Here is a 15,463-nt window from a genome sequence, read left to right on the forward strand (position 1 = left end):
TGGTGAGACTTCTTTCTAAAACATTAAATCTTACCAACCACAAATTGTAGGATGCTAATGCATTTGAAGATTTTGGTCTTTCCCGAATCAAGTAGAAGGTATACTTGAATGACTATTTTATACACAGGAATGAACTGTCTGGAGACGCTGCCAAGATGGCAGCCGAGTGAACCGACTTGTCAGACTCGAACCTGCAGCAGCTGAGCACTGACTCAACCTGTTGCTAACCACTGCACCATGGCTCCAACCTCTTATGATATTTACGTCGTATACGGAGCACGCGAGGCGTTTATGTAGCAAGCTGGTGTTGCTCTTGTCTCTCTTTGTGTAAAACTGAAGCTGTTTAGCAGGGATAGAGAGAAATGTTTCCTATTACAGAGACAGAGTGTGCAACACAGAGACGAATGAGATAGAGGTTGAAGGGAGAAGGAGGGTAGAGTGGCAAGAAGGAGAGAGAGAGAGAGAGAGAAGAGAGAGAGAGAGAGAGAGAGAGAGAGAGAGAGAGAGAGAGAGAGAGAGAGAGAGAGAGAGAGAGAGAAGAGAGAGAGAGAGAGAGAGAGAGAGAGAGAGAGAGAGAGAGAGAGAGAGAGAGAGAGAGAGAGAGAGAGAGAGAGAGAGAGAGAGAGAGAGAGAGAGAGAGAGAGAGAGAGAGAGAGAGAGAGAGAGAGAGAGAGAGAGAGAGAGAGAGAGAGAGAGAGAGAGAGAGAGAGAGAGAGAGAGAGAGAGAGAGAGAGAGAGAGAGAGAGAGAGAAGAGAGAGAGAAGAGAGAGAGAGAGAGAGAGAGAGAGAGAGAGAGAGAGAGAGGGAAAGGCAAGGATGGATGGTGCAACTAAGCTATGCATGCTGCCAAAATCGTAGAAATAAATTAAAAAGGAGGAGTGCGGGCCCAGCAGAGGAAGTTTGTTTTGCTGTGACGTTTGTGCAGAGTCGAAAGATCTTCTGTCCTGTCGAGGCGGATATGACTGCGGCCAAAAAATCTTTCCTTCAAACTTCAGCCAAAAGTTGAAGAGAGATCATAGCTCTCTCACACTGGCAGCACTGAAAAAAAAATTAAATAAAAAAAATTCAAGCATTGCACACATGATCACTCAAGCATTTCACTTCTTCTCTAATTAATATACAGTTTTAAAGAACCATGCCCAAGTTAAGTAAACGTATTATTTAATTTTGTTAACAACAATTAGACAGAAATTCATTTTGATAACTCTCGTTTTAATTCAGAGCTTTGATATGCTATTATCGAATAAATTACGGTGCTTGATTAAATTGTTTGGTATTAAGTGGCATGTTGATGACATGTTAATTGTTCTTTTCAAAACACATTTGTGCGTTTTAATGCGACTGAAGCAGTTGTAGTTGATATTTGACCCTGAGGGAACACATGTAGAAAAAATAAATATAGGGGCTAGTTGTCATAATTTTTGACATTTTTGTATGTTACCTTTTACATTATTCCTGTTTCATGAATCGTTTATACCTCATTTTGCCTTGTGGATTGTAAATGTCTCACATCACTCTCTCAAATACAGATTTTAACCCTATAAAGCCTACTGTTCATATCTGAAACACAAACTTCTAAGGCCTGTTTTACACGTTATATGCCTTCTGTTGTCTGATTGATAGTTTATATTTTTAAAGAAAGTAAAGGCCCTTTAGTATAAATTTTTTTTACCTCATTTTTATACAGTAAATGTACATATAATTTTTGTATTGTAAGTAATATTTCAAGATGAAAACTTAGCAACTTTGGTTTAGTTGACTATCTATGCATTTTATTTATTAATAGAAAAACCATGTAAAATGTGTTTAGATTTAAATGAAAGGTTCAATAAACTGTTCCATTTAAAAATATTAGATTTTTATTTATTTATTATTTCATATACCAGGCCTTACAGAGTTAATATTTGACAGCGATCTGTGCCCTGGTGATGTTTGTGCTCTTTCATTCAAACAGATGTCACCTGGTGACACTTGATGGTTAAACACACCTGTGACATATGGCTTCAAGGGCTTATGTTTCCAACACATCTTCATCCCCATCGTCTTCATTATTAGAGCATCTAACAAAACTGGTGTCAAATCAACAGTAAGGTTCAAAACAAACATGAACATGAATGCTTCTAGCTAGACATGCTTGATTTGACATGTCACAGCCACAAGGGGCAGTGGGGCACTATAACTCTCTGAGCAATTTAATTAAACCGTTAAAGAGAGAGTTCACCCAAAATGAAAAGTCATAATTGACTCACCCTTATGTTGTCTCAAACCTGTATGAGTTTTATTCTTCTGTTGAACTCAAAAGAAGATGTTTTGAAGAACCAGTTGATGGACCCCATTGACTTCTATAGTATGGGGAGAAAAATACCATGGAAGTCAATGGCTACCATCAACTCTCTGGTTACCAACATTCTTCAACCTATCTTCTTTTGCGTTCAACAGATATAGTATATAGTAAATCAATGATACCAAAACAGGAAAGCTCAGTCGAGCACATTAAAGTATGTAAACAGTGTCATCTGTCCCTGTTCTCTCCTTCATAGAGCAGTAAGGTAAAAGCTTCATACTCAACTAAGACACTTTCATGTTTTTTCTCTCCTGGAAGAGAGTAAATACATTTCCTTTCGATCAGCAGGGAAGCGCTGTTTGTACGTATCACTGCTGGAGGAAAAGGCAACAGATCATCGGTTTTCCACTTCTTTGTTACCTGGGGGGACCCAGTTCGGGACTCAGCAGTGGGTAAAAAGCGAGAAAGCAATTGCTAACATCACGGGGAATTGAGCACACCCCAGGATGGAAGGAGAATCTGGTGCTGTTGTTTTTAGCCAGCCCCCCCCCCCCCAAACGGGGCGGTGTAATCGCTTGGGTTTGTTGGTGGTAGTGACGGTTCAGGATTAGATTGCCAGCAAATGCATTTAATCCCATGAGTCTCACCTCTTCCTCAGCATTTAATATTCTGTAGTGTGAACAGCAGATTCTGTCAACTCTGAGCTCTCACTCACTCACACTAGTTGTTTTGTTGTCGTCAAAATTAAGAGAAATGCATTTTTGTCCCATCTCGCTTTCTATTTCAGGCTTGAATAAATTGCAATTTCTTGTTGTTTAAATAAGTAAATACATTTCTGCTATTGCGCTCGGCTTATACTTATGAAATCCTTTTGTATTCTCTTGTTTTGCCACTATAAGAGTTTGCTGTCGGAGTGTCTCAGTGGAACGGGGTGATATAAGGATTATGTCTCTCCAAATGACATTTAAACAGAGGATCAGCAAAAGATTTTGGGAAAGATTGTTGGACCTGTGGTATATTCTAGTGCGAATGTGTTTTGACATGAACTATGTGCCCTTAAAATGGACAATTTTTTTTATTTTTTTTTTCTGTTGAATAATGCCGATTTCGTAATACTATATTACCATTTGTGTCTATGTGTGTTTTGGTAAAACCTGTCAAGAGCATGTCATACCCCAAAATAAAAAATATAAATAGGAAAACAATACAATAATCGAGCTGTAAAGTATTTGGTAGTGTACTTATTCAAGTGGTTGTATGGATTTCATTTATGCTGTACTTTCAACGCATGGATGCACTTCATCCAGGAATTGTTTGCCTATATTGTTATGAATGTTCTCGTCATATGCATTTGAAATAGTAGGGAAGACTGCATATTGAGTTGTGAAAATAGTGTCCAGACAGGATAAATTTTGTTATTATATATATTACAGTAAACACATGGATGTTGTGTGATTTCATCTGGAGTGCTGGTGGTGGTTATTGATGCTCAATGATCGCTCAATAGCAGGGTTTCTCTCTCTAATGTGTGTTGGGTGAGAAATGTAAATCCTGAAGTGAATCTAAAACTGAGTGATTATAGAACACTTTACTCCACTCATATATCTGGTTCCAGACCAGTCCATATGTAAAGCCTGAGTTCTTTGCTAAATGTTCTCTCTCTCTCTCTCTCTCTCTCTCTCTCTCTCTCTCTCTCACTCTATACACATATAAACGACAATGCAGATTTTTTTATTAGATTCGTCCCATATCTAGCATCATACGTTAATCAAATGGCTGGAAATGTGACTATAATGTCATGTTTTGACACCTTCTCTCATGTCTCACTCTCAACAAAACAGCAGTACCACCACCACGATTCACCGTGTCCTAGTGAGCTCTTCCTTGCATTGTTTGACCATTACCTACCTTTATATATCTGAACGACAAATCATAGCGGTTGATTCGGAGCACAGTCGCTCGAATTGATGTCCGCCGTCAGTCACTATTTTCAATGGCAAGTCAACCTGACCTAGAATTGCTACTTATTACAATATGGACTAAACCATCCGGCCGGATCATAGCGGGGGGAGGCGAGTGCACATCAGCGGCTCTCGCTGATTTCTGATGGGGGAAGCCATGTTAGTGCCGTGAGCTATTTTAATCACTTGTGTTTCACAAGGAAAGGCTGTGACTAGCACGTTTTGGGGAGAGTGAATCGCTCGTGAAGCCCCGTCGCGCGGAATCGGACACCTCTCTGTGTTTTTCCAACCGCACACTTTTCACCATTAAAATATAGCGGCTTTTCCCAACCACTGTAAAAGGAGAGCAGTCCAAAGGATAAAGGAAATAGAGTATCCTTTTTGCATCTAAAACACTTAATGTCGACTAACAAGGAAAGCATAGCCCTACAAGTGGTCCGATATACTGTCTATAAGGACTGACGTTGATTCTCATATAATGTCTTTGTGTTTAGTGCAGCCAGCTGCGGTTATTATTTAAACCACTGCTATTTCTTAACAGATATCACTCGCTCTAGAAACACACTGCAGACTTGATTTAAACCGTTTATTCTAGTGGATATCTAGCATACAAGAGCCAGCAGGATTTTAAGCTCTCTCTCTCTCGCTCTCTTTGGCCAGGAGCTTGATAAAACAGCTCCCCTCCCCCAAGCTTTGGCGAAACAGGAACAACTTCTTTGAGAGAGAAAAAGGGCTGCACAAGTTTGGGACGTCTTGGATCAGCCGTTTGGCCATTTGTTGTCTGGAGCTGAGATTTTTTTTTTTCCCCTTCACCGATTCTTTGGGTTTTACCTTGGATGGTCGGAGCCCTTTGTTAGCGAGAAGGCTCGGGCATCCGTGCTCTTGAATTTGTCTTTGGAAAATGGGATACCTCTAGGATTATAATGAGGGGAACGCGCTCGCTTGTGGAATAACTTCACTTTTTTTCAGTGGGAATGGAATTCGCGGAGCCTTGATTTTTTTTATCACTTGCAAATGCTATGGGAAAAGTGCTTTGTGTGGAATATTTGCTGTTACCGTGCTCAACATGGTGAGATTTGTTTTGCTTTCGTTCCTACTTTTCTTCCATGCTCGATTGGCCTTGCTCCCATTGAAATATACTTGGGGAAACCCCAAAGAATGCCTTATTTAAGATTATAGGATTTAAAACACCACATTTAAATAGACTAAGTGCTATTCATTTACCTTGATTGTGTTGTATTTATTTCCCTTTATCAATATGCATTCATAGTAAGACGCGGATAACTTTCTTGCAAATACCATTATGGCTGGAGATGCTAAAGCTTGTTTTTCCCACCCCGCGGTTTGTCCCACTCTCATACCTACGTTTAATCGCAACAAATCTCAACAGTTAATTTTAAAGCATGTATTTCCGTGTGCACCATTTTTATTCGTTAACAGCACTTGTGTTCCTCTTGTAAACTCCTTTGCTTCTCCAACTTTCCTCGGTTTTTTTTGTATTCTTCAGAGAATCCACCAGGTTACAAGGAAGTTCGTGAGGCCGCCGCTGCGTGTTTTTACAGCTCTCCATTGTTACATCAAACCCCATTTACTTTTCTTACAATGTTTCTAAAACCCTCGTTTTGAAACCGTATATCCAGCTGAACGTGATACACCACTCGACTGCAGATATAAACGGTGTTTTGTTGTCTATTAGCTTCCTCTGTGTGCAGGTATCTGTGTTGGGTTACTCGAGAGAGGCTAGTTAACTCTGCCCAGGCCTGCACTCACTCAAGAGTTTATCACAAATGGGCAAACACATAAACAACCAAGGTGTTTTGGGACTACATCTTATTCAGAAGATTCTCAAAGTGTATATGACCTCAGGAAGTTTTGGTTTTGAGCTCGATAAGGTTGTCACAGTTGAGGAACTCTCATACTCTGCATATTTGTGATATTATTCAAAAGGAAAGCCCATGTTTGCTGGGTGTGGTTTGCCAAGCATGAATATACAACCTTAAATTCTTTATTTATTGGTATTACAACCTCTGGTTACCCTGGTTTGAACTAAAGTGACTTTTAGTGCATTATGTATGAACATTAAAGTCTGGTCTTCCTTTATAGTGTTGTGAACTTGCTGAGACTTGGCATTAGACCACAATTTAGATATTGATAAGGAATTAAGTGTACGTTTTGTTTTTGTAGTCAAGCGTAAAAGCACACAGATTGTTTTTTTTGTTTTTTTTTTTCACTTGAAATACTCTACCACACGCAAAATAACTATTACAGTGTGCTAATGCAATGCTTGTTTTCCTCTGATCTGAACCTTGACTTTACCAGTTGTGTAGACTAACCCATAGTAAACCTCAGAGAAATCTTCCCCTGTTTCTTGAACTAGTCAATGTGTGTGTGTGTGTGTGTGTTTAGAGAATGGAATCCTTGTTGTAGGCCTACCTATCCACAAAGTGAGTCATGTAATTACTGCTGTAGGTTCGGTTTTGTCAAGAATTAGCATGTGGTGAAGTTCGTTAGAACGATTGGAAAGGGGGGAAGTTCTTGTGTTTCTTGGGTTTATTCTGGCAAATGTTCTATTCGTTTTGGCTTCGCCTCATCACAGCATTCTGCAATAATGCCCGGTATTTGTCCCAGGTCACTGTGCAGCAAGTGAAGCCCAACTCTAAACTTATTTAGGGGTTTCTGAAATATTGCATACTGTGATATTTGAGAACAGCTTGGTTTTTCTTCATTGAATCTCGGTTTCTTGCTGCCGAGTAATGCAGAACTGCATTGGCATTATTTGGAATCTCGCTTACAAAAATAGCGTCCCGGTTTTGCCTTCATTCCTGCACTTTCCATGAAATCTCATCCTCGCTTTTATGAGCTATACATAATCTCAGTGCAACCAGTTCTACCTGACACTTAAGAATAAATGTTCAAATAAGTAAATCGCACAACAACCTCTTACTTCCTCCAACAGACATCTACCAATGTCTTCAGATCTTCTGTGGTTATGTGTAGGTTTGTGGTCTGACTCTGGTTTCTTTTTTTTCTCCACAGGTGTTCGGATAGTGTCTGTGATCTCCTGAGCTCACTGGTTTAATCTACGGGAGAAGAGCCGGACACAAATTCAAACACTATTTACAGTGGAAATTATTTGCACGCTCTTCAGATGAGGGAGAACAGGATACTCTGAAACCTGAGGGGCGTTCAAGGTAAGATAACTGTTGTGCAATGCACATACCATCATGTTTTACACAGATCTGAAATGTAGGCTAGGCTTAAATATTTAAGACCTTTCTGATTCTGCTAAGAATGAATCACAATGTTATTGTACTTAAAATCAATTGTGCTTTTACAAGATCCTCCTAAAATGGGAGACCTTGGAAATCTATTCGAGTAAGACAGCCCAGTAGATTGATTTGAATGGGATTGGTTGATTGAATATATGTATTAATAGTTGAGTTTGCTAAAGTAGACTATGCATTACTGTTCCCCATGCTTGAGATTTAAATTTGTTTTACGGACGTGACTGATACATTAAATTGTGCGTCTTGAGGAGAGGTTTGCTATTGCTTTAAAGGAATGGTACACCCAAAGATTCCAAACTTTCTTTCTTCTGGAGAAATTTAAGCTTGTTCTGGCTGTTTTGTTCCATGTTGTTACAATTAATAGAAACAAAAAGTAATCATGCTATGTTCCAAATTCTTATGAAATTTTTGTATGTGGAACAAGCCAAAAGTTAAGTCGTTATTCACTGATAATTTCATTGAGTCATTGAGTTCAATTTGAGAACTGGAGTAGAGGATTTTGTGAACCAGCTCAGCCAATTCATGCTAAATATTCACTCAAAGAATAATGTTGTTTAATGGCTTCAAGAGATTTGTGATGTATTGCACATTTGGTGCATTTGCATTCTTAAGCTTAAAAACTCTAGTCCCCATAAATTGCAATTGCATGGAAGAAAATTACATGCATGTAGTTAAAAATTGAATACAGGAGTGAGTAAATAATGACAATTTGGATCAAATGGGTAAAAATCTTGTCCACATTGAATAAAACGACTCAAACCATATTTAGGAACCAGAATATTATAGAGACTGGACACTGGTGTGGGAAGGAACCACGTTGCAACATGCTAAAAAAATACACACCTGACCATTGTGGCTTCAAGTTTTGCATAGGCAAGCATCACTCATGTTCATGTAATAGAAGTCTATTAAAGACATTTGCTTTTGACAATGATTATTTTCACAGTATAGACTAGATGTTACAGTGGAATTTACCTGCTGCTAGTGAAAGTGAGTTTGTGAGAGTGTTAATGGGAAACTATGATTTGATTGTTTCTTCTGATGTAATTTTAGTGTCTTGCTTTTTCAATATCTGTTCCATTCTCATATTTGGCAGATGTTCTTAGTATACTCTATCACAGGCTTGGCTGTAGTTGTGGTATGCCCAGAGGTGACTGATGCTAGCAACCTACTGTCTTTTGATCAAAGATAACTGTAGGCATTTACAACTTGGAATTGTGTTGGCGACGCACTAATAAACTAATTATTCTCATGTTGATTTCAAACCACGAAATCTGCCAAACCATATTTTTTCGGCCGACATTTAGCAGTGTAGTGTTGGAAGCTGGACATTAATTGTGACAGCACACTCTGTAAAAAAGATATTGTTGGTTTGAATTAAAGTAACCTGGTTGCTTTAAAATTGAGTTCATTGAAACAAAAATGTTCAGTTAATGCAAAGAAAGAGATGGCACTTTCTTCATTAGTTTGCGGTCTCTGTTTATAAGTTAGTTTGTTTTAACAGTTCTGTCTAATAAATTATTAAAGAAATGAAACGCTATACGTAAAACTATTATAGTGTTTACTTCTCTATTATTAATTGAATGGAAAATGCGAAGTAAATCGATTATATTTCGTCAATAATTTTTGTTGTCAGTTACGGCTTGTTAGATCTAGCATTCTGCCCACTTTAAATCAGACACAGAGATAAAGTAGTGCATAAGATTACAATGCTTTGAATAAATTAATTATATAATTTATTTGAATTTAGTAATATCGACCGAGAGAGAGAGAGATTCGTACATGTCTGTTCAGTGTCTCTCTCTATTAACAATGAAGCTGTGAGTTTAATTACTTCAAAATAGCAATGTAACCCCCTTGTTGCTGAGAAATATGTTGCAAAGCTATTTTATTACTAAAAGTTGCGATCTCCGCTCTCTGTGTGCGAGTGACGTGTGTCTCTGTGTGTGAAATGAAAACAGCGCTTTAATATAGAACAGTGATTGAACTGACTTGGAACTTACCTGCGAGTTAAATGGTTTTATTGCACATCTTTCAGCCAATCAGAATCATGTATTCAGACAGACCATTGTATAAATCATTGCTGTTGTCTTGCAGTGTTAAACCTAGTGGTGTTTGTGTTCTTTTGAAAGTAAGGAACTGTATTAAAGTTTGTGTACAAGTGAGTTGGGAGTCTTGGGACTCTGGGAATTTTCTCTGTGGATACCTACACGTGGAATGCAACCTGTAATCATTGCTACAGTCTTTGGGCAGATGTAATGGTCTCTCATTTGTTTTGAGCTGGATGGTCTCTCTGTATGTCTAAGATCTGTATGGTGAGAAACGTTTATAGTGCTTGTTTGTCTGTGAATGGGGTTTGTGTGAATTATTTTCGATGTCTTGCCTGTTTGCTTGCTTGCTCTTTGATTTAGTACTATCCCCTCTTTCAGGTCTGTGTATGTTAGTTTGTGGTTTGCATTTCCTTTGCAATTCATAATTAAAGGTGATTTTGATAAATGTGCAGGAGGATTTTATAAACCCCACTGGCCGCAGCGGAAATCCTGCCCTTTAACCGGAGCGGGTCATACTTTTCTTTATTGGTTGTCTTGTTGCCTGGGTTACCTCACTGAATTGTGAGTGTAATTTATCACTGACAAACTTCTAAACCCATGTTTTTTTTTTTAAGTTTATAATGGTCGCAGTTTAACCTGTAGTTGAATGCGATATAACATTGAATTCATAGGAGTAGTTTTGACCAAAAACCCAAATGCTTGTTTTGCATAAATTGGAAGCAAACAAGCAGGTTTTTTGTCAAAAAAAGTGCTGGTTTCTCCTGGAAAAATAGGATTTGCATGTGTAAATGTTCAGACTCTGTTTTTGCTTTTCACAGAGAGGTATTTACCTTTGAGAATATCAAGCATTATGTACTCATTTGAATTTGTCCCTTATGGTGATGATACACAGGGCAACTTTTTGAGCAATGTTGCGAGCAATGTTGCAATCAATGGGCAACCAGGTTAAGAAGACACAGGGCCCACGGCCGATCTAAAGTATCCAGATAGAAATTTGTTGCCCATTCTTAATTAGGGCTGGGCAAAATTGTATTAAATGTGGTCGATTAATATTTATTTATCTATCACCCAAAAGCCAGTATTAGTTTTTCTAGACTGTTAATAGGCTTTCAGCCTCCATGTTACAGCTAATGCTGTGAGATTTTATGTTTGTTTTAACTTTTAAAATAACCTGATCCTGTTTAATCAAGGCATGCGGAAATCCTGTCTATTCATTGTATGCATTTAAAATATAGAGTTGGCTTTTGTTTTAATGTACCTAAAATAAAAAGTTTAATATACAGGTTTGTGGCTCTTAATTTCTTTTTATTAATTAACCGCTTGTAAACTTATGTTCTCTGTTCTGTTTTATGAAATATAGGATTTGTATTAAATATATTAATTGAGTCGAAGCAAGAATCGAATAGGGAATCAAAATCGAATTGAAAATTGAAAATCGAATCGAATTGAGAGCTTGCGAATCAAAATCGAATCAAATTGGAATCTGAATCGATACCCAGCCCTATTCTTAATGGAAAAGTGCCCAAGCAACATCGCTCGGCAACATTGTATTGTGATTTGTGAATTACATCCAAATGAAACCGTTTAGTGAGGTGGGGACTTGGTTCTATCAGGTGTTGATTGGATTGAGGCAGATTTGAATGCTAGCTTGCAGTCGGTTTTAAAAAAGGGTGGTTTAAGGCTACCAAATGATTGGAGAAGTCCGGCATACGTCACCAAAGAGAAGTCTGTCATTTCAATGGAAGATTGAGTTATGACATTTTCATTAAATTACGAACTAAAAAAAAAAAAGAGTATGGCTGAAACTTATTACACAAACAATTTAATAATGTTTAGAAATTAGGTTGAATTTTCATTTTATGCCAGTTTTATGGTCCATACTGCCTTATGTCTATAAATGTCCAACTATCAAATTATGTCCAATGTAAATCCTTTACACTTTGCTAATAAATATGCATGTCAAAAATGCACTTTAGAAACGGTCTCTATTTTTCTGCAATGTCGTTGCTGAAATGACACAAAGTATGGCAATGATAATCTCAGGTAATGTTTATGTGCTTTATTTGTTCTGATTGGCTGTGGTTTTTGATTGATTTTGTCACGTCTGGTGTGGACAGACAAATTGCTTGTCGCTGGAATCTTATCGTATCGCATCTGGTTAGGACACAATGTAAGTTGCCATTCCTGATTAAATGAAGACCCTGGTATAGTGGCATATGTGGCAAATGTGTCTTCTGTGACCACGTGTGATCGAATTTTCTCACAAATGGGGTCACTGGTTTTTGATAGTTTGACAGTTCTTGTTGTTCAACTTCTTTATACACTGGATTTCTATATAAGCTAAACTTCAGATGTGTGTGTTTCACATGATGTATGGAGATATAAGGCAAACTGGAGAGTTTCAGTGAAATCTTGTTCATTTACATGTATGGTCTTTTTCATAGTTTTCCAATTGGAGGGTTATTTCCTTTTTAAGCTACATGTAAAAGGAACATTTTAAAACCATTGTTTTAGTGTAATGGTTGTGGTTGATTGACAGATGAGCGGGCTCTCCTGTGCTCTTTTCTTGGCTGCATCATTCAGGGTGCATTAGTGTACACTATGGTTTGGATCACAAAACATTTTGGACACTGTGTAGGTAGGCCTGTCGCGATAGTCGATAAGTCGATTAATCGCACGATAAAAAAAATGAGCTCGATAATTTTTCCGGCCGCGATAATTCCATTTGCATGCTTGTTTGTTTTCCTCGTCTCTCTCTCTCTACCAAAGAGACTGGATGACCACTCTCGCTCGGTTCTTTAGCGTATAGGAGGAGTGAACCCTCTTGTTGTCAGTTGCATGGTCTTTGTGTGGGAAGGCGGCGCTTGTCAGTCACATGGTCTTTGTATGGGAAAGCGCCGGCGGCCGCGGGACTGTTTGCGGCTACTGCCGGGAGAGAGAGAAGACGCTAGTTGTGAGTTGCGACAGCGAGCCCAATCACATGAAAATGCATATCTATACCACAAATGTTATTTCTCGTGCCATTTATATGCCAAAAATAGTTTTTGCGTGCATATGATACACTCTTTATGGCGTGTAATACGCACGCACTCCTCACCCCTAATCCTAACCAAGTATTTTCAGTGCGTAGCATGCACGCAATAAAGTGCGTCTCTGTCTTCCCGACAGTACACAATCACTTGACAAAGTAACAGGAGTAACAGTGCAAAATTTGGGTGATATGGCTTGTTGAGGCTTTTTTTATTTGTTTACAAAGGTCCTAACTGTCAGTTTTGCCTGTTATGGAATGTATCACTATTTAATAATGTCTAAAGCCTAATTTTTAATATTTTTTGAAGTGCAATTTTGTTTCATTTTTTTTTTATTAACAGACATTTATTTTGTTAACAGACACTAAGAGTCCATTGCTTTCATTGTTTTTGGTTGTTTTGTTCATTTTTTTGGATATTTAAAATGTTTTCCGTTTTCAATGTTTAATATTCTTTAGAAATAAAAGTTTATAGATCGTTGAAAAGGTGTACCTGCATTATTATGCCATTATAATTATATTAAATGAAAATGGTCTCAGTACGACAATATTATCGTTTATCGCGATAATTTCTTGGACAATTTATCGTCCAGCAAAATTTGTTATCGTGACAGGCCTATGTGTAGGTCTGACCACTTGTAATCGATCGGATCACCAGAGACTGAAGTGGGTCTAAGATGCATTACTCTCTTGTAGGGCTGTCACTTTTGTGAAAAAATCCTGTTCGATTTTTGAGACATAAGTGTTCATTGAATCATTGAAAATCGATTTTCCATGTCTAAAGACGTTTCCATTTTAAACGCCAAATATGGGCAAATCCACAGACAACTAACAGGCATCAGGACGGATGTAAAGAGGGCGCTTGAGACGCACAAGTCAGCAATATTTCTGATGATTTATTGGCATGAAGTTTCGTGCACAATGACAAACTAGAGTGCAACATTCTCGAAAAAGCAGAGTGGACTGTCATAACATCAATGAAAAACATTACTGCAGTCTTCAACATGGCTGTGTTTACGATTAGAAATGTCAAACAAATTTAGGCGATTGTAGACCATAGCCCGAATCTGTATCTGTATGCATGTGACTGTCTGAATACCGGCAGAATTCACATTTTTGTAGTAAAAAGAGACGCATTATGCAGAAGTATAATTTGCTGTTATGTGTCAGAGCCTGCAGTTGCTGTGTGACGCGCATTCGCTGCGGGCGTATCGTGACGAGCTGGACGCGCTCTGAGAGAACGCCGTTAAAATCGATTCCCTATTTTCGTTTTCGAAACTTGTGTTGGTTGGTGCAATCGATTTTCGAACGTAAAGTGACAGCCCTATTCCCTTGTAGACTGGTGTAGATTGAACTAATTGTAATCGAATTCAGTTTATGTTAAAGCAGAAGCCTGAACTCGGCTTGCATTGTTTATTTACCTCATAGTGCTACCAAAATTTATAGTATTACCATTGCACTTTTGCTGTTTTTATTTATTTATTTATTTAAATAAAGGCCTTTTGCCTCATTCTTTAAAGTACCGTCCCTGGCCCTGCTGCAGGAAAAAAAAAAACAACAAAAAACTTAACGCTGTTTAGCTTGTCTTGGCTGGGATGCAAATGACAATGTGCATGAATATGGTAATCAGTTACCACTATAGTGTAAATTAAAGTAATATCTGATTATTATGGTCCTGCTGTAGTACGTTTATGTAAGGAATTTTCTTTAGTCTTTTCCTTCTACCTTATTGTAGTTGGTTTGCTGGTAAGGTGTTGGGGAGTATATCTATTAAACAGTTCAGAAAATGCCCTGAAATTTAATTTGTAGTTTAAATTTGCAGATTAGAAGTGGAGTGTTGTGTAATAGTGTAATCATTGTCTGTTTTCAGAGAGAATCTAGCAGCATTAAATCGACCTGCAGTTCACCAACTCTGTTAGCCAAATTGTAGCCTCAAGCGAATGAAGAGAGCAAGAGCTTCAGACTCCTGCTAACCACATTTATACAATGGTAAGGTGCACACATATGTTCAAATCTCAAGAATTTGAACTGAGAACCTTTTATATTGGTTTATACTGATATAAAAGTATATCGGTTTTTTTTAAACATCCCACACATACTTAACCCTCATCCTTTTGCACTTTTTGAATAACAATACTCATATATTAGCAGTAAGTAGGCTATTTTTTTTTTTTGCCATATTTATCTGGATTTTTCTTAGCAATATGAATCAAAATAGTCCTAGATTTATTCAAACTTTCTTTGACTTAAAACAAAATGTTTTTATTTCTTACCAAACGGTAGTTGTAACCGTATTTGTATAAGCAGTCTCAAGACTTTTTAGGGCTCTTTTGTATGTAACCATATTTGTCTCAGAGAGTAGTGTTCTCAGTATGCAAGCGTCATTAAATGCTAATCATGGCCGCTGGGTGCTGTGCTGCAGCTATAAGCTTTTTGGTCTCATGGTTTCTCACTGATGACCAAGTAACCCTGTCCTGACACAGTCTCGCTGGCTTCTCCCCTACAGGCCAGCGCACCATCTGTCCACCCTCACAGCTGTCATCCAGAGCAGCTTTAAGGAAAAAGGCTCTTATAATCTTTGTGCGAAACCATACTGCTTTGCTAATCTTGGTGTGCATACTATTTTGCCAAGCTTAATTTAGGAATTAGGTATTAAGATCGAGGATGCTCCTACCTTCTACACAGACACTGTGTGAAATTCATGTGGTTGTTTGCATATCATTCATGCTAATGTGCAGTGGGACTATGAAGTAACATTGATTCATGTAGACAAAGCCCCCAACCCTGTTGTCCGTCTTGGTTTCCTTATTCACCATGGATTTTTGGGTGTCAGGCAAACAGCAGAGAGTAGG

The 15,463-nt window shown here is 38.1% G+C and overlaps 1 protein-coding gene and 1 long non-coding RNA gene across 5 annotated transcripts in view; one reads left to right on the forward strand and one right to left on the reverse strand.

Annotated features, from left to right (window-relative positions):
- bcl9 (BCL9 transcription coactivator) overlaps positions 1-15,463 on the forward strand; it is a 111,938-nt gene that overhangs the window by 57,690 nt on the left and 38,785 nt on the right. For 2 of the 4 annotated variants that reach the window (XM_081361867.1, XM_081361866.1), the window contains exon 3: positions 7,282-7,436. The gene's annotated coding sequence lies outside the window, so the exon portion shown is untranslated. Of the gene's footprint in view, positions 1-4,667; positions 5,315-7,281; positions 7,437-15,463 lie in introns of those variants that run through there. The other 2 variants (XM_081361868.1, XM_081361865.1) reach the window with 2 other exon arrangements.
- On the reverse strand, positions 769-4,306 carry LOC308688161. The gene is made up of 3 exons (XR_014029833.1): positions 4,193-4,306; positions 1,989-2,069; positions 769-1,038 (listed from the first exon to the last, which is right to left on the reverse strand). It is a non-coding gene; the product is annotated as an uncharacterized lncRNA (long non-coding RNA).

Source organism: Scardinius erythrophthalmus, assembly GCF_964197995.2.
Source record: "Scardinius erythrophthalmus genome assembly, chromosome: 3".
NCBI lineage: Eukaryota > Metazoa > Chordata > Actinopteri > Cypriniformes > Leuciscidae > Scardinius > Scardinius erythrophthalmus.